The sequence below is a fragment of the Gobio gobio genome (assembly GCF_949357685.1).
Source record: "Gobio gobio genome assembly, chromosome: 17".
NCBI lineage: Eukaryota > Metazoa > Chordata > Actinopteri > Cypriniformes > Gobionidae > Gobio > Gobio gobio.
In genome coordinates, this window is record NC_137110.1 from 27,707,721 (window position 1) to 27,733,500 (window position 25,780).

At 41.1% G+C, this 25,780-nt stretch overlaps 1 protein-coding gene across 3 annotated transcripts in view; it reads left to right on the forward strand.

Annotated features, from left to right (window-relative positions):
* Positions 1-25,780, forward strand: part of septin9b (septin 9b) — a 177,311-nt gene that overhangs the window by 118,990 nt on the left and 32,541 nt on the right. The window contains exon 1 of one of the 3 annotated variants that reach the window (XM_079841362.1): positions 21,479-21,586. The exons of the other annotated variants lie outside the window; for them this stretch is intronic. The gene's annotated coding sequence lies outside the window, so the exon portion shown is untranslated. Of the gene's footprint in view, positions 1-21,478; positions 21,587-25,780 lie in introns of those variants that run through there. 3 annotated transcript variants of the gene reach the window in all.

The window sequence follows — 25,780 nt, forward strand, 5'->3', positions numbered from 1 at the left end:
CACACACACACACACACACACACACACACTCGACGCATAGATAGACTCGCGTCAGTTTCCTGCTCACATCGAGTTCTCTTTTGCTCTTGAACAAACAATAACACAGAGGATTTTGAGTATTCTCATATTAGAGTCTTAAATTAGTTAAATAACGTCTTAAATGAACTTTAAAGAGTTGTGAGGAAATGAGATGCGCGGGACCGCGCGTGAGATCCGCGGTTGTTCTTAAAGTGACAGGAGCACTGATGATGCCTGTCATTAATGTTCATCAAAGAACAACGGGAATAGAGAAAATTGTAGCTTTAATGATGATTCATCTATATTTCATTTATTATTTATGCAGTTAAGGAAGGTTTGATAACTATTACATTTCTGTATAACAGGGAAGGCCATGGGTAAATATAACATTTATTATTTTGGGATATAATCATGGTATATATAACATAATATATATATAACATATATAGGTGGAGGGGTGTTTATTACAACATAACCATGGTTTATGAAGACATTTCATGTGTCCCCGTAAATCAAAATAGCTTTAACAGCATATTAAACAATTTTTTAATAAAAATGTAAAAATGCAGAATGTTTTCTGTGATGGTAGGTTTAGGGGTAGTGTGTGTGTGTGTGTGTGTGTGTGTGTGTGTGTGTGTGTGTGTGTGTGTGTGTGTGTATGTGTGTGTGTGTGTGCGATATGTAGGCTTAGGGGTAGTGTAGGGGGATAGAATGTACAGTTTGTACAGTATACAAACCATTAAGTCTATGGAATGCCATCTGCCTGTCTTTCCCCTTCCCCCTCTCTATCTGTGTGTGTGTGTGTGTGTGGGGGGGGGGGTCTCTCTCACCCTGTGAGTTTGTGTGTGTGCCTTTCTCTCAGTCCTTCCCCTCCCCCTCACTCTCACTCTATCATTGTGTGTGTGTGTGTGTGTGTGTGTGACTTTCTCTCTTGATCATAATTTAACCCTTTCATATAGGCTATCACAAATAACTATCACTTGAAATAAAAACGTCATGTGATGTGTTTGCCAAGATCACGTATAATGCACATGTCTTTAAATTAATTATTTACTGATATAATATAAATGTATTAAAACATAAATTTCACATGATTTTATAAAAGTGGCTATTTATAATAAACTTCCATAAAATGTAGACACGCATCTTACTCTTACCTGACACTGATATTAAAATCATCTTTGCAGTTTCTGTGATTTGGCTCCATTTATACATTTTTTATTAAAAAAAATTTATTGGACCACCCATATTGAAATTAAAGCATGTTTTATGGTGCATAAGATTGGTGCACAAATGGTAGCTAAGGTAGCTCAAAAACACATGAAGAGAAGTGTTAGAATAAAACAACATCAGCATTCGAATGGTATTCTGAACTCATTCCAATTTGACCTTTGACATAATCTGACATGAAATTCATATAAATTTAATTGATCTCATAGATGTGGCTGTTGTGGTTTGTGGTCATAGCAGCACCAACTGCTGCAGTTAATGTGGTGAATTCAGATGACTTTGACATAGTCCTTTTATGTTTTCCCATTTTAAATGCCTATTGCCTGCCGTGCACAGTTAAACTGATGCCACCGGGGTGGCGGTGCCACCGGCTTGGGCCCGTCATCGCTGCTCGCAGCTTTAATTATTATTATTATTTTATCGACTTCTCGGGCACTTTTGGGGCCCTTACCATGCTCAAAAACTCTTGAAACTTTGCACACACATCGGAATGCGCGGCCATCAGAGCCGGGCTGAAGCTGGTACCCGGGCGTGGCAGGGGGGCTCGACAGCGCCCCCTAAAGTGGTGTCTGAAAACTTGGTCTATATATCAAACACACTTGCACGTACATGTATGAAACTCGGTACACATATAGATCTCATCAGGCCGAACAACTTTCGTGCTCTAAGTTACGAGTCAGCCCAACAGGAAGTGAGCTAATATGGGTTGTTCTGAAAACACATGCTCTGGAATTTAATATACTCCTCCGAGGCCATTGTTTCAATCAGTGCCAAACTCGGTCAGCATGAAGTCAAGACACAGAGGATGCTAAATTGTGAACGCATTTTTGATATCTTAAACGGTTTGGCCGTGGCGAAGCAACGAATTTATGGCGAGAAAAGGTAAACAGGAAGTGTGTAATAACTTGTGCAAACATTGACTGATTTGGATGAAACTTCAGCTGTGTGTTCGTTGTAAGAGGCCGATCACATGGATATGACTTTTGTGAGTCAAAGTTATAGCGCCACCAACTGGCAGCAGGAAGTGTGTCACTTTCAAAAATGCTTTGAATCACCATCTTATTTTCACACGATTGACTTCAAACTTCATCAGTATAATGTGAAAACATGACAGATAGAGACATATGAATGAATTCCTGATATTTCAAATAATGCTGCCATGGCAACATGTCAAAGTTTAATAATGTTTTTGGCTGTTTGTGTGCCCTCCCCTCTATCACCAAAAGGGGGCAGTGTTGTATTATTTTTGAAACTCCCTTTCTCTGTATGTGTGCTTGTTAATGTGATTCATGAGGACACAAATGTGTATGATGACATGGGTATTACACTGATATTACAACGTAGTGGTTAATGTGGACATGAACTATGACACTATATCACTACAGGACTAATTTTCTAAATGACATTTGAGTTACAATTCTTTTCACCTGACAGCCGTGATTTCATGTACTCATTCAGACAGAACTCTTTTTTAAAACAGAGTGTGAGTGTGTTTTCTATACATGTGCTTTACAGAAGGTCATGTGCTGTGTTTGCAAAGATCACTTTTGACACATTTGTCTTTAAATTCATTATTTACTGACATAGTTCAAATTTATATAAAAAAAAAAAATTCACATTATTTTCTACAAGTGTCTGTTTATAAGTGTCTTTTTTCACAGAAAGTTTGTTTGAACGTGAATATTTGTATAATTCAGTTTCTGAGTTTTTACGTTCTCCTCGTAGGCGATTTATTCAATCTCCACCAAACTCGGTCAACGTGAAACGGAAGCTTAACGCATTAAAAATATTTAACGCAAATAACGCAGCGTCCGTTTTTATATCCATTTTTGCTTAGCGTTACATGATCACGCTCCTATTCATGTAAATGCTTCCAAGCGCGACAAGACACAAGAGAACACGCTGTATGCCAATGTCCTGTGTGTGTGTGTGTGTGTGTGTGTGTGTGTGTGTGTGTGTGTGTGTGTGTGTGTGTGTGTGTGTCAGTGTCCTGTCTGTGTGTGTGTGTGTGTGTGTGTGTGTGTGCAGGCCCGTCGCGACAAGGCAGGCAAACCAAGCAATTGCTTGGGGCCTCGAGCTGGCCTGGGGCACCAAGACAGCGACAGGTTAAGAATAAAATGAAACGACAAACTGTGTGAGCGCCCCATTGATAGTCAATGCAGTAAAGTGCAATGACACTTTTATCGGGATCCCCCTTAAGGGCCCCCTCTCAGAAGTCGCTGACAGCAGCCAGCCAACAACGCGATCTCTGCTGCGGCAAAATACAAAATCTTCGGATTTGAAGCGGAATTTTATGCTTCAGGAAGCCAGAAAAGAAAAAAGAGAAAGGAAGAGGAGGATAAGAAAAAACAAGATAGTGGTATGTGATAAATTACACTGGATAAAATAGCTCTACTTGTCTTGTACAAAAAAAGTGTAAGTTTGCAGCAGGTAGGCTAGCAAAAATATGTTTATGTTAGCTATCGTTACCTGCCTGACGGCAAATGCTGCTTGTAACGAACAGTTAGTGCAACTTTTTTTTCGAACAGACGGAATGACATGAGATTGCTATAGCTTTGTAATATGTTTTGATGAAAGTGGCATAGCATGCTATACTAACTATTATTTATGCTATGCATAAATAACCTGGAATAGTTAATATAGCATGCTATATTAACAATTATTATAAACATTATTTAACCAGAAAGAGGCAGAGTAACATGATTTTTTTCATAGCTTATCTTAATGTGCTAGTGTCGGGATATACGGTAGTGACAGTTTATGCAAATATGACATTATTTTTATGAATTACCAATAGATCTTGAACAATTACTTTATTCTGTGGCAATTTTTACACTATTACATTTTGAAGTACAGTATCAGGACAACCCACATGTTTGACTGGTACTGTTTACATGTTTTACTGGTACTGCCCACGTTTTACTGGTACTGTTTATTAAACTATTTAACAAGGTATTATAGTCATCGGTTGCAACTTTACAATAACCATCCAGATAATGTTTATAGACAGTTTACAAAACAACTAGTAACCCTAAAGTATTCCCAAAGTGTTAGGAATATCTGGTCCGTCTATCTATGTAAATGTAATGTTTATAGATGTTTAAAAAATGGTTACTTAAAGGTTTAAAAAAAAAAATGTAATGATACAGTGGTGTTTTTTGCAAATGTTTTCAAATTTTATGCACAGTATTTGCAACAACAGTATTTGCACTGTAAACCTTTTTATTAATATATAGTGTGGGTGAACTTAAACTGTATGGCTATGCTGCGGTGTGTGTGTGTGTGTGTGTGTGTGTGTGTGTGTGTGTGTGTGTGTGTGTGTGTGTGTGTGTGTGTGTGTGTGTGTGTGTGTGTGTGTGTGTGTGTGTGTCTGTCAGTGTCCTATCTGTGTGGATGCGTCTCATGTCAGCTAATCAAGGGACACTGACACACACACACACACACACACACACACACACACTCGACGCATAGATAGACTCGCGTCAGTTTCCTGCTCACATCGAGTTCTCTTTTGCTCTTGAACAAACAATAACACAGAGGATTTTGAGTATTCTCATATTAGAGTCTTAAATTAGTTAAATAACGTCTTAAATGAACTTTAAAGAGTTGTGAGGAAATGAGATGCGCGGGACCGCGCGTGAGATGCGGTTGTTCTTAAAGTGACAGGAGCACTGATGATGCCTGTCATTAATGTTCATCAAAGAACAACGGGAATAGAGAAAATTGTAGCTTTAATGATGATTCATCTATATTTCATTTATTATTTATGCAGTTAAGGAAGGTTTGATAACTATTACATTTCTGTATAACAGGGAAGGCCATGGGTAAATATAACATTTATTATTTTGGGATATAATCATGGTATATATAACATAATATATATATAACATATATAGGTGGAGGGGTGTTTATTACAACATAATCATGGTTTATGAAGACATTTCATGTGTCCCCGTAAATCAAAATAGCTTTAACAGCATATTAAACAATTTTTTAATAAAAATGTAAAAATGCAGAATGTTTTCTGTGATGGTAGGTTTAGGGGTAGTGTGTGTGTGTGTGTGTGTGTGTGTGTGTGTGTGTGTGTGTGTGTGTGTGTGTGTGTGTGTGTGTGTGTGTGTGTGTGTGTGTATGTGTGTGTGTGTGTGTGTGTGTGCGATATGTAGGCTTAGGGGTAGTGTAGGGGGATAGAATGTACAGTTTGTACAGTATACAAACCATTAAGTCTATGGAATGCCATCTGCCTGTCTTTCCCCTTCCCCCTCTCTATCTGTGTGTGTGTGTGTGTGTGGGGGGGGGGGGGGGTCTCTCTCTCACCCTGTGAGTTTGTGTGTGTGCCTTTCTCTCAGTCCTTACCCTCCCCCTCACTCTCACTCTATCATTGTGTTGTGTGTGTGTGTGTGTGTGTGTGTGTGTGTGTGTGTGTGTGTGTGTGTGTGTGTGTGTGTGTGTGTGTGTGTGTGTGTGTGTGTGTGTGTGTGTGTGTGTGTGTGTGTGTGTGTGTGTGTGTGTGTGACTTTCTCTCTTGATCATAATTTAACCCTTTCATATAGGCTATCACAAATAACTATCACTTGAAATAAAAACGTCATGTGATGTGTTTGCCAAGATCACGTATGATGCACATGTCTTTAAATTAATTATTTACTGATATAATATAAATGTATTAAAACATAAATTTCACATGATTTTATAAAAGTGGCTATTTATAATAAACTTCCATAAAATGTAGACACGCATCTTACTCTTACCTGACACTGATATTAAAATCATCTTTGCAGTTTCTGTGATTTGGCTCCATTTATAAATTTTTTATTAAAAGAAATTTATTGGACCACCCATATTGAAATGAAAGCATGTTTTATGGTGCATAAGATTGGTGCACAAACGGTAGCTAAGGTAGCTCAAAAACACATGAAGAGAAGTGTTAGAATAAAACAACATCAGCATTCGAATGGTATTCTGAACTCATTCCAATTTGACCTTTGAAATAATCTGACATGAAATTCATATAAATTTAATTGATCTCATAGATGTGGCTGTTGTGGTTTGATGTCATAGCAGCACCAACTGCTGCAGTTAATGTGGTGAATTCAGATGACTTTGACATAGTCCTTTTATGTTTTCCCATTTTAAATGCCTATTGCCTGCCGTGCACAGTTAAACTGATGCCACCGGGGTGGCGGTGCCACCGGCTTGGGCCCGTCATCGCTGCTCGCAGCTTTAATTATTATTATTATTTTATCGACTTCTCGGGCACTTTTGGGGCCCTTACCATGCTCAAAAACTCTTGAAACTTTGCACACACATCGGAATGCGCGGCCATCAGAGCCGGGCTGAAGCTGGTACCCGGGCGTGGCAGGGGGGCTCGACAGCGCCCCCTAAAGTGGGGTCTGAAAACTTGGTCTATATATCAAACACACTTGCACGTACATGTATGAAACTCTGTACACATATAGACCTCATCGGGCCAAACAACTTTCGTGCTCTAAGTTACGTGTCAGCCCAACAGGAAGTGAGCTAATATGGGTTGTTCTGAAAACACATGCTCTGGAATTTAATATACTCCTCCGAGGCCATTGTTTCAATCAGTGCCAAACTCGGTCAGCATGAAGTCAAGACACAGAGGATGCTAAATTGCGAACGGATTTTTGATATCTTAAACGGTTTGGCCGTGGCGAAGCAACGAATTTATGGCGAGAAAAGGTAAACAGGAAGTGTGTAATAACTTGTGCAAACATTGACTGATTTGGATGAAACTTCAGCTGTGTGTTCGTTGTAAGAGGCCGATCACATGGATATGACTTTTGTGAGTCAAAGTTATAGCGCCACCAACTGGCAGCAGGAAGTGTGTCACTTTCAAAAATGCTTTGAATCACCATCTTATTTTCACACGATTGACTTCAAACTTCATCAGTATAATGTGAAAACATGACAGATAGAGACATATGAATGAATTCCTGATATTTCAAATAATGCTGCCATGGCAACATGTCAAAGTTTAATAATGTTTTTGACTGTTTGTGTGCCCTCCCCTCTATCACCAAAAGGGGGCAGTGTTGTATTATTTTTGAAACTCCCTTTCTCTCTCTCTCTCTCTCTCTCTGTGCTTGCTTATGTGATTTATGAGGACACAAATGTGTATGATGACATGGCTATTGGTATTACAACGTAGTGGTTAATGTGGACATGAACTATGACACTATATCACTACAGAACTCATTTTCTAAATCACATTTGAGTTACAATTCTTATCATCTGACAGCCGTGATTTCATGTACTCATTCAGACAGAACTCTTTTTTTAAAACAGAGGAGTGTGAGTGTGTTTTCTATACATGTGCTTTACAGAAGGTCATGTGCTGTGTTTGCAAAGATCACTTTTGACACATTTGTCTTTAAATTCATTATTTACTGACATAGTTCAAATTTATTTTTAAAAAAAATTCACATTATTTTCTACAAGTGTCTGTTTGTAAGTGTCTTTTTTTCACAGAAAGTTTTTGTTTGAACGTGAATATTTGTATAATTCAGGGTCTGAGTTTTTACGTTCTCCTCGTAGGTGATTTATTCAATCTCCACCAAACTCGGTCAACGTGAAACGGAAGCTTAACGCATTAAAAATATTTAACGCAAATAACACAGCGTCCGTTTTTATATCCATTTTTGCTTAGCGTTACATGATCACGCTCCTATTCATGTACATGCTTCCAAGCGCGACAAGACACAAGAGAGCGCGCTGTATGCCAGTGTCCTGTCTGTGTGTGTGTGTTAGTGTCCTGTCTGTGTGTGTGTGTGTGTGTGTGTGTGTGTCCTGTCTGTGTGTGTGTGTATGTGTATGTGTGTGTGTCAGTGTCCTGTCTGTGTGGATGCGTCTCATGTCAGCTATTCAAGGGACACTGACACACACACACACACACACACACACACTCGATGCATAGATAGACTCGCGTCAGTTTCCTGCTCACATCGAGTTCTCTTTTGCCTAGGGTTGCCAACTCTCACGCATTTGGCGTGACACTCACGCTTTCAGGCTCTGTCTCACGCTCTCACGCTGCCCAACTTAATCTCACGCCAAATTGCCAAACCTGCTTTTGATATTAAACAATGTCTAAGCTTTTACATTTTTTAAAGTTTTAATGCGAAATTCAAACAATAAATAGCGTTTTGGCGCTAATATGGCATAACAGTTAAAGCCAGAGTGTTGAAAAACCATTCGGAGTTGCGACATGCTCTATCATCTCCCGGCGGCGCGCGCAGTCGTGCTTCACAGAAATCTCAATACTTCTAGCGCTGTGTCAATACATTTGAATGGCTTGATACACAACAGCTCCACTTTACAGGGGTTTGCAGCAAGTTTTGGTAAACAGTACAGCATAGTGTGCATTGATTATTACATCAACCATACAGGATCGTTTTATAATGGAGAGTAATGCAACAATGTTAACATTAATGTTAATGTTTTTTATTGTACTTAGCCTTCAGGTATTCCATACTAATTGGTCATACTCATACTAATTGATGGTCAAATGTGACCATACACCTTAACTATTTTTCAATTAAATAAATGTTCTATATTTTAGTTCAATAATATTTATTGAATATTTTGAGGAGATCTTTTGGTACTAAATACTAGTTGTGCAATATTTATTGTCAATAATGACCACTTAAAATATTTTTCTTCTAATATTTGTATTATTTATATTACAATTAGTATAGTAATAAGGTTAAATTAGAGAATTATTTTTCAAAGAGGCAAATTAGAGTCATTTTGTGGAGTCAGCCTGTCATTAATGTTCATCAAAGAACAACGGGAACAGAGAAAATTGTAGCTTTAATGATGATTCATCTATATTTCATTTATTATTTATACAGTTAAGGAAGGTTTGATAACTATTACATTTCTGTATAACAGGGAAGGCCATGGGTAAATATAACATTTATTATTTTCATTTATTATTTATTTATTCCATTTATTATCATTTATTATTACTATACTCTCCTTGAAGTTTACTTCCCGCTACTTTTTCCCTCTTCCTCCCAACCGCGCGGCTGCAACTGTCTTCTTCTTCTTCGATAGTAGCCTAAGCCAGTGTTTCCCAACCTTTGCAGTCATTTTATCATACGTTACGCTAGGGGTGTAACGGTACAGATTGCTCACGGTTCGGTTTGTATCACGGTTTAAGGTTCCCCGTTTCGGTACGGTTCAGTATTTGCTATGTTCAGGGAAAAAAGGACTACTGTCAAATAAAACAAAAGAAAATAATAAGAACAAATCATTTAAATACAAGCAGCAGCACAAATAAATACTATTGAGCAAAGATACTAATAAAATAAACTATGCTTTTCAGGTTTTTCAGGTACGTCTAACATTAGTTTTCAGGTACAGAAATTGATCAAATGTAAAATAACATTGCATATATGACTGTATAAATTAAAGATTAATCCTATTAAACTTACAAAAGTTATTCAATCAAGAGCAGTGAGTGATGCCCTTGTCTTTTGTTTGACATTAAACAGACAGCAGTAAAGGCTACTGCCCCTTTAAGACCTCGGATATGCGTCGTCTTTTCTGGACTGTATAAAGCTTACTTAAGCCATATACAGACTATGTCTGCTAGAATACTCATCAATATGTTGACATACTTTTTGCGTGAGTTTGTCCATTCAAGAGCAAGACTTGAAAGAGAACTCAATATTTGCGCGCTGAGAGACGTGTGCGCGCTCTCGGATGAGTGCACGGAAAATTTTCTCACAGTGCGCGCAACTTCTCATTCGCGTCTTCTGGCACTAAACCAGATAGTTGCGTGTTCTGAGTTAACACAATCAGAACGTAAAAATACGGGATATTTTACGGGAAAATACTAAAACGGGAAGACAGCGGGAAAAGAGCTAAAATACGTGAGAAACCCGGAAAAAACGGGAGGGTTGACAGCTATGGTGTGTGTGTGTGTGTGTGTGTGTGTGTGTGCGATATGTAGGCTTAGGGGTAGTGTAGGGGGATATAATGTACAGTTTGTACAGTATACAAACCATTAAGTCTATGGAATGCCATCTGCCTGTCTTTCCCCTTCCCCCTCTCTATCTGTGTGTGTGTGTGGGGAGGGGGGGGGTCTCTCTCTCACCCTGTGAGTTTGTGTGTGTGCCTTTCTCTCAGTCCTTCCCCTCCCCCTCACTCTCACTCTATCATTGTGTGTGTGTGTGTGTGTGTGTGTGTGTGACTTTCTCTCTTGATCATAATTTAACCCTTTCATATAGGCTATCACAAATAACTATCACTTGAAATAAAAACGTCATGTGATGTGTTTGCCAAGATCACGTCTGATGCACATGTCTTTAAATTAATTATTTACTGATATAATATAAATGTATTAAAACATAAATTTCACATGATTTTATAAAAGTGGCTATTTATAATAAACTTCCATAAAATGTAGACACGCATCTTACTCTTACCTGACACTGATATTAAAATCATCTTTGCAGTTTCTGTGATTTGGCTCCATTTATACATTTTTTATTAAAAATTTTTTATTGGACCACCCATATTGAAATTAAAGCATGTTTTATGGTGCATAAGATTGGTGCACAAATGGTAGCTAAGGTAGCTCAAAAACACATGAAGAGAAGTGTTAGAATAAAACAACATCAGCATTCGAATGGTATTCTGAACTCATTCCAATTTGACCTTTGACATAATCTGACATGAAATTCATATAAATTTAATTGATCTCATAGATGTGGCTGTTGTGGTTTGTGGTCATAGCAGCACCAACTGCTGCAGTTAATGTGGTGAATTCAGATGACTTTGACATAGTCCTTTTATGTTTTCCCATTTTAAATGCCTATTGCCTGCCGTGCACAGTTAAACTGATGCCACCGGGGTGGCGGTGCCACCGGCTTGGGCCCGTCATCGCTGCTCGCAGCTTTAATTTTAATTGTTTATCTAAAATATTGTGCTGTCACCTGATTCACCTGTTATCCAGCAAGCACAAGGAGTAATAGCATCTAAGAAAAAAAAAAAGTATTATTCGTTACAATTCGTTATTAATTTTTAAGTCATTAACATGCCTTTCTAATTAAGGTATTCGGCTTCGGGCACATCTCTAATAACAAGTATCATCACATAGGGATATTATTTGAACCACAACTTCACCCCTTCCCCCGCAGTGTCCTGACTGCATTGTGTTTTGCGGTGGACTCCGATGAAAGCATTGATGTGTGTGTTTGAGGGAGTGAAAGAGAAATTATTTAGTCAGTGGGGGGTGCAAAACAACCTTTGACCTACCTTATGGTCCCTGTGTGTTCTGCACATTATGACCTCATGACTCACAGCTGTCAGCCTCAGAAATCAGAACAGCAGGGTTCATCCAGCTCTAGGAGGTTTAAATTCTCTACTGATTCCAAAGATGCGATTGATGAAAAACACTATTCATGAGAGTTGTGATGTGGACCTGTGGCGTGAGTAACTGCAAACATGTTAGAAGCAGTGCAGCAAATGACCACACAACTGGAATAAATGATCAAACTTGATTACAATACACTCTCTGTCTTTTACTATACCTCAGAGAAATAGGCTTTAAATAAATGAACATATTTTTCCCTTTTAGTTGTTTTTCCCTTTTTAACTCTTTTGTTCCTGCCAGGGCCTTCAAATGAGCCATTTTGTAAGCAGCCATTGTATTACTATACTCTTTTACACAGTACAGTAATACAATCTTTCACAGATGTATTTCATGTTAAAGCAATAAATATAAACTACATAACATTATATTTAGTACTTCTATTATATTAAGTGACTCAAGCAAAAGCAAAATACTTAAACATGGTACTTGTCTTACCTGAAAACGTAGTATCACAAACATTTTAAATTAAAATTGACCTGTCAGGGTTTTGTCAATTCGGTCTGGTGTAGCCTATTCTTGTTTGGTTACAGAGCCCTGATACTCCTACGGTCTCGTCATTGTTAGCATGCAGGCCCGAGTTCGCATGTTTTGTTTGTGGAGTGGAGCATGGTGTTCAGATCACGTCACTTCGGTCTAGTTTGGTTTCAGTTCTGTGTCTGGGTTTGGCCATTCATTCTCCATGTGTTTGTCTTCTGTTGTTCACGGGTCTCGTTGTGTGAGTGTGTGGTTTCAAGTTTGCTCAGGCTGTATGCTCTTCTGTCCACGTGTGTTGTGTTTTGTGTAAAATGCAGTTTGTGTTTATAATCAACCATGTGTTTTCTTGTTTTATTGTGTGTAGCACGTGGCTCGTGATTTACATTGTGTTGTCATGTTTTGTGTGGACACACAGTTGGTGAAAACTCTTATTTGCTGCGTTTTTTGTTGAGCACATTGCTTGTGATTGTGTTCCCTAGCCTTGTGCTCTTGTTGTTGTCATATTTGGTGTGAGCACATGGCTTGTCATGTTAGTTTCTATGTGCCATGTGCTCTCTTGCCTATTGTCTTAACCCTGCTTCATTATTGGTTCATTTGTCCAACCTGCCCTCATGAACCTCCTATTTATTCTCCTTGGTCCTCATTTACGAAATGAATGAACGACAGAAATTTGGCCGTACAGTCTTTTAAATGCAAAGTGGTGGCTACAATCAAATCTCGTGTCAGGTTTCAGATTGTGTAATTTTTTGAGTTAGTGTGAACTTTCATGCAGCATAGCAAATCTGGAGGAGAATTGTTATAAGAGCATTTTGTTAATTTAGATTGTATTTAACCAGCCCTTTTTAAACAATCATTATCTGACAAGATTAGAATGTAAAATTTAAATTTAATTAAATTAGAATACATGTCTCTGACCCATAAAAAAAAAGTTTTACATGCGCAAATAGCAGCATAAACAACACGCTCCACAAACATGTTCACAGAAATCCAAATGATCGTGCAGTTGCCATATCACTTTTACCGTTGCTAACTTTACATTTCAGTGAGTTCGCCATCAAACTAAAAAACAGTCAACCAAACATAAAAGTTACATTGCTCAAATAAAATGGTCCGCTGTACAATCAGTGCTGGTCAGCGTGCCCACCGCTTCATCAAACATATATTTTGATGATTGACTAGCCTATGCGAAGCCAATGCCTACCTGCTAGAAATGTATGCTAACTTTCAAAGTGACTGATACCCAGGAACTCACCTTCAGGGAGGCCTGGTGAGGCACCTGATAGCAAGTCATGCTAGCTGCCAAAGCATCCAAACTCCGGAACTCGCCGTCAGGGGGGCCTGATGAGGCCTACTACCTGATAGCATGTTCAAACTGGCTGCTATGAACCCAGACTTTCTGGGTCTCAGGATGGCCTGATAAGGCCAACTGGCTGACAGCAAGTCTGCTGGCTGACAAATAAATACCCACACTGCTGGGGACTCATCCTCAGGGAGGCCTGGTAGGGCCTACTAGCTGATAACAAAAAAACATAATTGGGAAACATACCACCGATACATATATTGGGGCCGCCCACAGGAGGCCTCTCGAGGCTAACTACCTGGTTGCCGCTGCTATGCATGTCCCCCAAGCGTCGGGACTCTCTTCCAAGGAGGCCTGCTAAGGCCTACTACCTGTCCAGGAGTCTACTGCCCAGACTGCCAAAGCCAACTGCTCACAGCCAGCTGGTCTAACAAGCCCTTCTGGGGCCCACTGTCATAGAGGCTTGTTGAGGCCTGCTACATGACAGTGCAGTCTTCACTGGCAGATAAGCTGTTTACACAGTGCCTACAAACCTGGTACCTAACTACATTGCCAACGGCAGTGTACTCAGCAAAAACCTCAATAAGCCCTTTTAGCAAGGGGAGTACAACTTACGCCACCCTGCCTCAAAGGAGGCCCCAGATTCGGTGGCCTACCATTTGTGTGCATGGGTGTCAGCTCATGACAATGCTCTGGCTTCAAGGGAGCGTACTTCCAGAACCAGCATGAAATGAAGGTTACGAATTCCCACTCAACCCAAGCCATAATGGTGGAAGCAGAATAATACAGAGCTGAAAATGGAGTACTCAAATAAACCCTTCTTTATTAAGGGAGTACTAACCACATGACCATGAAATTCACAGGGTGAAGGCCTGCCAGAGCCTGGCGGCCTACGTCCATGAAGCTAGCTCTTTGAGGCGGGGTCAAGCAAACCAACAGTCTCTTCTGTAGCGAAAGATGGCCTAACCCTGCCCCACGACCACTACTAGGTCGCTATCAAACAACTGCCCTTCCGACTGTCTGCCCTCCCGTCTACTCAAGGATGCTATAGTTCTTGATACGGTTGCCCCCGCTCTTCTACTGCTGATTAACGCCATCCTCTCCTCTGGGTGCGTCCCGGATGCCTTCAAGCATGCCGTGGTGTAGCCACTACTAAAGAAGCCAAACCTTGATCCCTCAATCCTCTCAAACTTCAGGCCTATCTCCAAACTACCCTTTCTGTCTAAAGTCCTTGAGCGAGAAGTTTATGTCCAGCTCCACTCCTTTTTATCTCATAACAACTTCTACGAGAAATTCCAGTCCGGCTTTAGAACAGCCCACAGCACAGAGACTGCTCTCCTGAGAGTGCTTAACGACCTGCTCCTAGCCGCTGACACAGGTAGCCCTGTGATCCTAGTGCTTTTAGATCTCACAGCAGCCTTTGACACGGTGGATCACAGGATTCTGCTGTCTCGGCTTGAGCATCTCGTAGGCATAAAAGGCACAGCCCTGAGGTTTTTCCAGTCCTACCTGGCCGACAGGAGCTTCTCTGTCCAGTTGGGAGATTCCACATCTTCTGTTGCCCCCCTCACCTGTGGGGTCCCTCAAGGCTCTATACTAGGTCCCATCCTATTTTTGTTGTACATTTTACCCCTAGGGGAAATTCTTGCCAAACACAACATCTCCTTCCACTGCTATGCTGACGACGTCCAGCTGTATCTCCCCCTAAAGGCTGATGGACAGGCTGCACTCCATCCTTTGCTTGACTGTCTGACTGACATCAAGGCATGGATGGGTGCAAACTTCCTCAACCTCAATGCGAGTAAGACCGAAATAATTATTTTTGGCAAAACTTCCCCGGCCTTCTCCACTGATGCCCTGGGCCCTCTAGCCTCTAACGTCAGGCCCTCTGTCAGAAATCTGGGGGTGATCTTTGACAGTGCCTTCAAGTTTGAGCAGCAGGTCAGTGCAGTAGTCAGGAAAAGCTTTTTTCACTTGAGAACCATAGCTAAGACCAAAGCCTACCTGCCCCAGAGTGATCTAGAGAGAGTTATCCATGCATTCATAACCTCTCAACTGGACTATTGCAACGCTCTATACACTGGCATTAACCTTTCCCAGCTCCGCCGCTTGCAGTTGGTTCAGAACTCAGCCGCCCTACTCCTTACCTGTACAAAAAAGCGAGATCATATCACCCTGGTCCTCGCTTCGCTCCACTGGCTCCCCATCCGCTACCGCATTGATTTTAAATTGCTACTGACTGTCTACAAATCCCTCCATGGTCTGGCCCCTCCGTACCTATCTGATCTTCTCCACCACCATATCACCTCCAGAGCATTACGGTCAGCTGACCTACTGCTGCTGGAAGTGCCCAGGTCTAGGCTAAAGACCAAGGGGGACAGAGCCTTTGCTGTAGCAGCCCCCAGACTCTGGAACTGCCTCCCCTCCACATCCGTGCAGGCCAGTCTCTAAACATTTTTAAGTCTCTTTTAAAGACCCACCTCTCTTCTCTGGCCTTTGATTAGTGTCTCCTTTTTAAGTGCCAGTATATAGTGCCCCCTGGCTACCCTTCAAATGTTCTTTTTACATTATTTTAACTCCTACAGTCATTGTCATGTTGCCCTTTTCATTTTTTTTATCTACTTATTTATTATTATTTATTTTTTTTCTTCTCTGCCTTCCTTTGCTTATTTGCACTTAGCACTTTATTGTGAAGCACGTTGGTGTGGTTCAGCCATCTGTAAATGTGCTATAGAAATAAAATTTGACTTGACTTGACTTGACTGCCTCTGCACCTACCTGCATTACTCATCTCATCCCAGAATGGCCAGAGGTGGCAATGCCTTAGCAAAGCGCCTCCATCATCCAGGGTTTTTCCTGGGTCAAAAATGGTCTTCGGTGGTGGCTGACAGACATGGTCATCCACACACACAGTAAAAAAGTACTCTACCTACGTGATCTGTGAGCGCAATACTGACTTTAAAATAAATGCAAAGAAACCGTTTGTAATTTTTGCTTATCTTATTTTGACATCTGATATTATGTATGATCTCTACCTTGATGTTTGTTTCTTTTGATCCTCATTTTTTACACTATTTACTGATAATTGTTTTGGTATAATCATATCAATATTAAAAAGTAGCATTAAATAATTTACAAATAGCCTAATTTTCTACCATATACAATTTTTTAAAATAATCAGCTAGCTAACAACTTTGTTCTGGTCTCACCTAACTCCAGTCTACACTAAAATATATTTCACTGCACATTGTCAACATAAATAAGCTAAATGACTGGATGATTAAACTAATTCTTACTATCCACTCTTGCTAAATTGGGTAAGCACACTTGTGTTCTCGTTTCAGATGTGTTCTGAGTAAATGAATATACTGATTCGTTCGTTCAGTGTTGGACGCATCAGTTGTTCTAACCAGTCGCTAAAATGATTCGATTCAAAGGAGTCATTGGTTCGCGAATCGGACATTAGCAGACGCACTGTGTGCGAATTCCGTCTGTTAGAACATCGCAAAAGATTTGTCAATACAGAATACACTTCATAACAGAATATAATGTTTTCCCGTTTATTGAAACTTATGTATATGTCAGCTGGTCAGAGAAGAGTCAATGTTTTTTGAGCGCAGTTCACACCCAGTGGGAATTCAAGGAAAAAAAATATCCGAATGCGGCACGTGCAACATGGATTCGGTCTTCCGACCTTTTGATTTTGATTAATATGTGAAATATGAGCCAATATGTGAAATATGAGAAGACATCGACAGACAGAGAGAGCGGTCGCGCGGGGGAGGAGCTCTGCTCGTTCTCTGTCACTCAGTTAACACGGCCGTATCACACGTGCAACAGTCATCTATTCTACACTCATAAATCACAAAAACTCATCAAATAAGGCTTTGGCGGGGCAAAAATTTGTCTTGGCGGCCGCCAAAAAATTTTCAATGCAGGAAAAACCCTGTCATCCTTAGTATAGCCTAGGCCAGCTACCGAGGTGGCCCTGGTGAGGGCCAGCCTGCAAGCATAGATCTATACCTGAGTCTCGGAGGAGCAGCAGCCTCAAGAGAAACTCTCCCATGAGAGGAGGCACTCAGGCAAAACAATGTCCAAAGCCCCGTGGGTTGGACATAAGATCTAACTGAAGCTCAAGCGTTAATCTGTAATACACGCTCTGAAATGTTTTTATATAGAGAGGAGACAAACTACTTTACCCTGAGGTGGCTAACAGCCCAAAGGCCTAAAGCTGATAGAAACTAAGCAAAGCAGTAGCATCAAACCTACTCCAGTCTAGGAGTATGCCCACCCGCCTAGTATTCCTAATCACTGCGCACAGTGAAACAGAGCAGTGGCTCAACCAGTGAATTCACAAAAGGAAAAAACAATCCAACTCACATACGAGGACCATATAACTGGTTCTTCTAATTTTATCATTCTAGCCACCTAACAGGGGAACTTCAGGGCCCTAATATTCCTTCTATTACACGATCCCCTCAACTCTATACAGGGAACGGCAGTCTGCAGAAATACATTTTCTGTCTCCTTTCTCTTTTTTTACAAGAAAAAAGGAGACCTACCAGCTCAACCTGCGGCGTGCAGAATGAAAACTCACCAATAAAGTTTCATAAACATGAGGGCTATCACCCTTACAGGCCTGAAAGGGGCACTCTCACTGATCAAGCCAAGGCGGGCCGTAGAATATCTTTCTTTTTTTTTCACTCATAACGGGTCCACCCCAGGCCTGATGCAAGAAGCGCCAGGTGAAGCAATGAAGTAGAACAGTTAGGGTCAGTGTTATTCTTAGTACACCCTCAGGTAGGAGACCCATCACCGACGCTGACTGCGTTTATGATGGCTCACCTCCCTCAACTCCTCCTTCTTCCCGTAGTCCCGCCTCTTTCGTGACCTACCCTCCACGAAGGGGGCGCGCGAGAGGCGATGCTGGCCCTCTGGCCCTGTCTACAGTCCTCGGACCATGACCGACCCGGCCCTCCCGCCTGTATCTCAGTGGTATGCAGGTTTTTAATGCTGCCAAAAGCGCCTTTGCCTTCGTCCTCCCCAAACTTTCCCACCACTGCTTCCAAACGGAGGTGGGGAAAAAGTTTGGAGGGCGAAACTGGCGAAACGATGAGAAAGCCATTTTCTTTCTCCCCAATATCAGCCACTGATGTCTCTCCTCAGCCACCATAGCCGCCATTGATTGACCGATCATGGCAGCTGCGTTGTTCAGTGGCATGGAGAGCTATATCTGTGGTGCGGCGCAGTTCGACCACTGCATCAGGGGACAAACCCATCCCCTGTTCGAGATCCCTCAGCAGATCTGCCTGGTACGCTTGGTGTGTACTGCCGTGGTGTGCAAAGTAGCACCAGCCTGACCTGCTGCCGTGTATGCCCTGCCATTTAAGCGAAACATTGTTTTGAAAGGCTTAGATGGCAAGGTTAGAGCTCCCAGATGCGGGATTGCAAACATCCCGTCAATCGGTGGCAATGACACATACCCATATTCTCCTATCCCCCCGACATCAGCAACATTAGCCTGCTGATGTCACTGAATACTAGCCAATTATGTGGGCTCTTCCAGGCCCTCTCGATCTCTGTAAGAAGATCAGGAAGGAATGGAAGGCTCACCTGAGCCGATGGTTTATGGCCGGGGAGAAATCGATCGTCCAATCTATCACGAGCGATCTCTACTCTAACGCGCCGACATGGCAGCTGCAGCCAGTCTGCAGCACGTTCCATAACATTCATCAGCTCAGCATACATGGTCAGGGTGTCTGAGAAGATTACTTTACCACTCTCACCAGCAATCCCTAAGAGCACTTGCTGATAAGTCTCGTCAGCCGCCAGATCGTCTGAGAGGAATACACCCTCTCGCGATAATCTGCGAGCTCCATCTGAGACAACACATGATGCGTGTCAGCGTTCAGCCTCGGCATGAGCAGGACTGCATCACCAGTCCCAGATGCCAAACCCTCTTCCCTCAAGAAGAGAGCCAGACGAGAGCGGAGCGATCTCAGGTTGAAAAACACTCACATTTCACACAAACAACTCCATAAGAACTGACTGTGCATGCTCTTGATCCCAGGCAGTAAACACACAGCGTTTGCATCAAATAATGAATTTGTATTACCTTAACTCGATTTAGCACTTCAGACAGAACAGTCCCTGAAGACGAAAAAGATAGTGTCATGTTTGCAAGGCGCCTTTATATACTTATATACTATCGCACATTGATGACATCATGGGCTGTTGCTGGTCAATAGGATTATCGTGATTCGATAGTAGCTCAGACACCTGTCACGCTGAAGGCGTTCCCCATATGCGTTCTAGGACGCAGTGCGAGTTCCCTTTCGAAAGGGAACTACTTTTAAACAGGAAATATTTAATACATTTAATAGGCCTACTTATTTATTTACTGAGTGAAATCCAAGCACAAGCTTTGCATGTTTGGACACTGAAATGCTAGTAATCAATGGCTGACTGTGAATTATGGGTTCATTGAACCATTGAGACCCTTTAAGGTGTTTGAAGGTGACAACTTTACTCTAACCGCATATCATCCTCAAACTAAATGTCCTTCAGTTGTTTAGGACAGAAAATACCAGGGGGTCAGGAAGGTATTAAAATCAAGCCTTTTCCAGATAAGACAGAGCTGCAGTATTATATCTCTGAAGGCCTTAAGAATGAGTCATCCTCAATGCCTCAGTACCAAGAAAGCTGTGAAATCAATTCCATATGCTGTAATTATAAAGCATGCCTTTCACTGTCATATCAAATCTTGCACAGCATACTTCCTCCTCTACACTCTCTATCTCTCTGTCTTTTTGTCTCTCTCTGACTTTTTTCTTTATTTTGCTCAAGGGCAGTGATACACCTTCATTTGCTTTCTAATAACTTCCTGTAAGGAAAACAACATATTAAGCATTCATTCTAGAATAACAAACAATTCCAGTCTAGAATCATAGGAAGAGGCTGACTATGTGTGAAGAGCAACAACCGGCCAGTAATATTTGGATGTTTATGGTGGTTATCATGAACAGGAAGTTATATTGTCAAACCTCTAAGGACCAATCTCGTATGTATATGCGTAATTAAGATAAGCATAGAAAACCTACAGGAAGTCGCCCAATCTCCCTTTGACTCTCTCTGTCTTTCTTTGGTCAAGAGTTCCTGAGTAACATATTGTAGCTTTTCTCAGATGTAGTTAGCATTACACATTAAATGCATCTCAGACTAGGCCTACCTAGAATCATGGTCTAGCCTCTCTCATTTTTAGTGTCTTAAGAATTGTTTTAAAGTTGCTGCCATCTCAAAAGCTGAAATAACATTGAACATGTGACTGTTGTATCATTGCAATCGTTGTAGAATGCAGTTTTATCATTTCTGTTCTCAGGCTGAGCTAAGTGGCTGGATGTGGTGACTCTCAGACACATGAAATCGCATTTGTTTGTCTCAGAACAGAATAATTGTTTCAAATTAACAACGATACCTGGGTTTCCTTTAACCTTTTAAAAATAGGCTACAGATTTTGTGCTGTTTAAAGACTTCCTGCATTTTGCATGTTTACATTCTTGTCCATGCAAAAAACACAGACACACATGGACATATCCACGTGTATACACTTATGCACACATTCATCTGTGCATTTTACAGCTGATACAGTGATGGGAAAGTTACATTAAATCACTTTTTGCACTAATCTTCAACCCTGTAACATTCTGCTGCATATCTTTTGAAAGAGAATAGTCAGAGGTAATAAATTAATTAGTAATTCATTAATTCGTTTAAAAATTAAACTACCCCGAGACGTTTTTTTTTATCCCATTGTTTTTATACTGAGCTATGCTATGTTCTACTAACTCTTCCTTTTACCTCACCCTCACAAAATGTTTCAGACATTATTTTATTAAGCCATTATCTTTCCCAAACACGGTACAGTAAGTAAAAGTTTGGTCCCCAAAATGTAGGCAAACCCCGAGCCACACACACACCATGACAGATTCTACTATAGCCTGTATGAATGGGTGATGAGTGCTGCTTGGCTGCTCTGTGGTCACATGACCCTTGAGTGGGCGTGGCTGTGAGTCCAGCTGGTGTTGCAGGCTGACTCAGGCACAGAGAAAGAGGGACAGAAAGAGAGATAAAGAAAGACAGCAAGAGCTACTAAACGAAGGGTGAGTCACTATCTGCTCTCCATGTTTTCTTCTGTTAAAACAGACCTTCTCTGTGTGAGTTTTACATCTCTTTCCAGAGTCTAATTCAGAGAGGCCATTGCTTTTATAGAGCTACAGACTGGGTGACGTGCATGCGTGTGCATGCGTGCGTGTGTGTGTGTGTGTGTTGCTGCATGCACGCACAAGTTTCCCAGGTGTCCACACTGTGTTCTTGCCAGTGTGGAAAGGAAGCAAGTGAGAAAGAAAGAGAAGAGGAGGTTTTGGCTAGCGTTTGTAGTACAATGTTTTAAGACCTCTCTTTCTCTTGTTTGTTGGTGCATTAAAACAGATGATAAGCTCAGTGAACCCCTCCTTTACTTTTCTACCACCCCCTCCCTTTCTCTCCTCCTCCTTGCCCCCCTCTTTCTTTGTGTGGGGTGTGTGTCATCGCCAGGGTTGGGGGTAATAAGTCATTTGAGTTACGTAATCAGATTACTTTTTGAGTAACTAGTAAATTAACACATTCTTTTATTAAATGTAAAATGGAAGTTACTTTGTTTTTCCATTTATTGACTGACACCTCTCCTGTCCCCATGTTGAGAGAAATCAGGTGCAGAGGTGTTGTGTGTGCTGTATAAACATGATGGGTACTGGAGTTCTAAACTTTTGCAATAATTAGATGTGATCCTGGACCACAAAACCAGTCATAAGTCGCACGGACATATTTTGGCAATAGCCAACAATACATTGTATGGGTCAAAATTATCGATTTTTCTTTTATGCCAAAAGTCAGTAGGAAATTAAGTAAAGATCATGTTCCATGAAGATTTAGTAAATGTCCTACCGTAAATATATAAAAAATGTTTTATTATTATTAGTAATATGCGTTGCTAAGGACTTCATTTGGACAACTTTAAAGACGATTTTCTCAATATGGCGATATTCAAATAGTCAAACAAACCATACATCAATGCAAAGCTTATTTATTCATTATTTGTTGATGTATAAATCTCAATTTCAAAAAATTGACCCTTATGACTGGTTTTGTGGTCCATGGTCACAGAAAATATACCCAAATATACACAACACAAATGTAGTTTATGTATTAAATCTCACTTTATTAAACAATGTCTTTGCATTTGACCTTCAATGATCCAATTCAACCTAACCAATAAGCAAAAATGTCTAGATAAACATCACATTTTGTGTTTCATTTTTTTTAAATGGCTGAAGTAAGAGTGTTTAACTTTCTTCTCCTGCATCCTATTCTTCTGCCATCCAGAAGTGCAGCACAAAGGTTTGTTTGAGCTCTACCCTCTACTGTAAAGCCTGAGGCTTATTTATGTTCATTACATTTGCCAAAAATAGAATTTATTATTATTATTATTATTAATTATTATTATTATTATTATTATTATTATTATTAATAATAATTAGGCTCGTTCAAGAGCCCCCGGTGAGGAGGGAAGTCAAACGCTGGTCATCCCATTCAGAGATCACGCTACAGGCAGCTCTTGATGACGTCGACTGGGACATGTTCCGCGCGAGTTCTGAAGACGTCAGCGAGTTCACAGAAGTGGCGCTCTGCTTTATTAACACACTGACAGAGCAAGCCACACAAACAATAACTATAACGTCCTTCCCTAATCAGAAACCGTGGGTGGACAGTTCAATTCGCACTGCAGTAAACTCGCGCACCACCGCTTACAATGCCGGTCTCCTAACGGGGGATATGAGGGAGTACAAAGCTTCATGTTACGCCCTCCGGCGCGCCGTTAAAGCCGCAAAACTCCGCTATAAAGACCGAGTGGAATCTCATTTCCAACTCAACGACTCCCGGCGGATGTGGCAGGGACTGAGGACCATCTGTGCTTTTGGAACTAAATCCTCTGCAGAGGTGAGAGCTGATCCGTTACTGGTGAACGAGTTAAACTCTTTCTACGCTCGCTTTGATGGTAATCGCGGCAGCGCGACTCCGGCGAGTGACGCGTCAGAGAGAGTCCCTCAGAGCAGCAACGGTCACGTGATCTCTGTCTCGGAGGACGAGGTTCGGAGGGCACTCAAACGTGTGGATGTCAGGAAAGCTGCTGGGCCGGATGGTATTTCAGGTCGTGTTCTGCGGTCCTGTGCTGATCAGCTCGCAGGGCTCTTTACATCCATATTCAACGAGTCCCTTGCTACATCTGTTGTCCCCACCTCCTTCAAACGATCCTCCATCATCCCTGTACCTAAGATCAGTAAACCCTCTTGCCTAAATGACTATCGTCCAGTGGCTCTCACATCTTTAGTCATGAAGGTCTTTGAGAGACTCATTAAAAACAACATTTGCTCCTCCATTCCTGACACTTTGGACCCTCTTCAGTTTGCCTATCGTCCCAATAGATCGACTGAAGATGCCATTTCTCACGTCCTTCACTCCTGCCTCACTCACATCGACAGCAAAAGTGGGAACTATGTCAGGCTGCTATTTATTGACTATAGCTCAGCCTTTAACACCATAGTTCCCATTAAGCTAACACACAAACTCCTGGATCTAGGCCTGAATTCTTCTCTCTGCCTCTGGATTGAAGATTTCCTCACTGGCAGACCCCAGGCGGTGAGAGTAGGCCAGTTCACCTCCACCTCATCACCCTGAGTGTTGGAGCTCCACAGGGCTGTGTGCTGAGTCCCCTGCTCTACTCTCTCTACACCCATGACTGTTTGTCCACACACAGCTCCACCTCGATCATCAAGTTTGCTGATGATACTGTTGTCCTGGGTCTCATCTCCAACAACAATGAGACGGCATACTTGGACGAAGTGGAGCAACTGACATCATGGTGCCAGGACAACTGTCTCTCTCTGAATGTTAACAAGACCAAAGAACTGATTGTGGACTTCAGGAAGAGACAGCATCGGTCATACTCCCCTCTCATGATCAGCGGGACACCGGTAGAGAGAGTGAGCAGCTTCAAATACCTGGGTGTGAACATCTCCGAGGATCTGACCTGGACTACACACATCCAGACACAGGTGAAAAAAGCCAGGCAAAGACTGTACCACCTGCGCCAGCTGAGGAAATTCAGGATTTCACCAGCCATCCTGAAAACTTTCTATCGAGGGGCGATAGAAAGTGTCCTGACTCAGTGCATCACAGCGTGGTACGGGAACAGCACCAGTCATGATGGCAAAGCCCTGCAAAGAGTGGTGCGCTTATCCGAGCGCATCTCAGGCTCAGCTCTCCCGTCTCTGCAGGACATCTACACCAAACGCTGCAGAGGTAGAGCTACTAAAATCATCAGAGACATTAATCACCCTGCAAACTCTCACTTCACCCTGCTGCCATCTGGTAAGCGCTTCCGTAGCCTGATGGCAAAGACTGAAAGACTCAGGAGGAGTTTCTTCCCCCAGGCCATCAGACTCCTGAACTCAGTCACGTGACTCACTTCACCCCCGCACACGCATAAACATACGGTCTTCAACATTAACATCCACATACTGCAATTGCACTGCACTTTACGCCCCTATTGTTACTGCGTAACAACCTGTAATAAACCTTGCACATTATACTTCTTTATATATACATATTATATATTTTATGTTAACCACTTATTTTTAAGTCTACAGTTTATCTCACTTATCATATCCACATATTTTTTATTTTTTATATTTTTTATATTTTTTATATTTTTATTTTTATCTTATTTCCTATTTTTATCTTTTACTTGATTTATTTATAATTCTACTTATGTTAATACTTTTTATTCTAATTTTATTCTATTTCTATTTAATTTCTTGTAACTGTTATTTGCACTGTCCATGGAGCGGACCTGTTTACATTTCACTGCCAGTTGTATATTGTGTATATAACTGTGTATGTGACAAATAAAACTCTTGAATCTTGAATCTTGAATTATTATTATTATTATTATTATTATTATTATTAATAATAATAATAAAAAACAAAGAAACGAGCCCAGCCCAGGAAAAAAGTAAAATGCAAAAAAAAGTAAAGCAAATGTAACGTGACACAATACTTTCCAGAAAAAGTAACTAAGTAACGCAATTAGTTACTTTTTTTAGGGAACAATGCAATAGTAATGCATTACTTTTAAAAGTAACTTTCCCCAACACTGCTCTCAGTTTCTACCATCAGACATTTTGATAATCGGTCCTTCTAGTTTACATTGGGCCCGGCAACCCACATGTTCAAACTTGTGTGTCAGCTGTGGACAT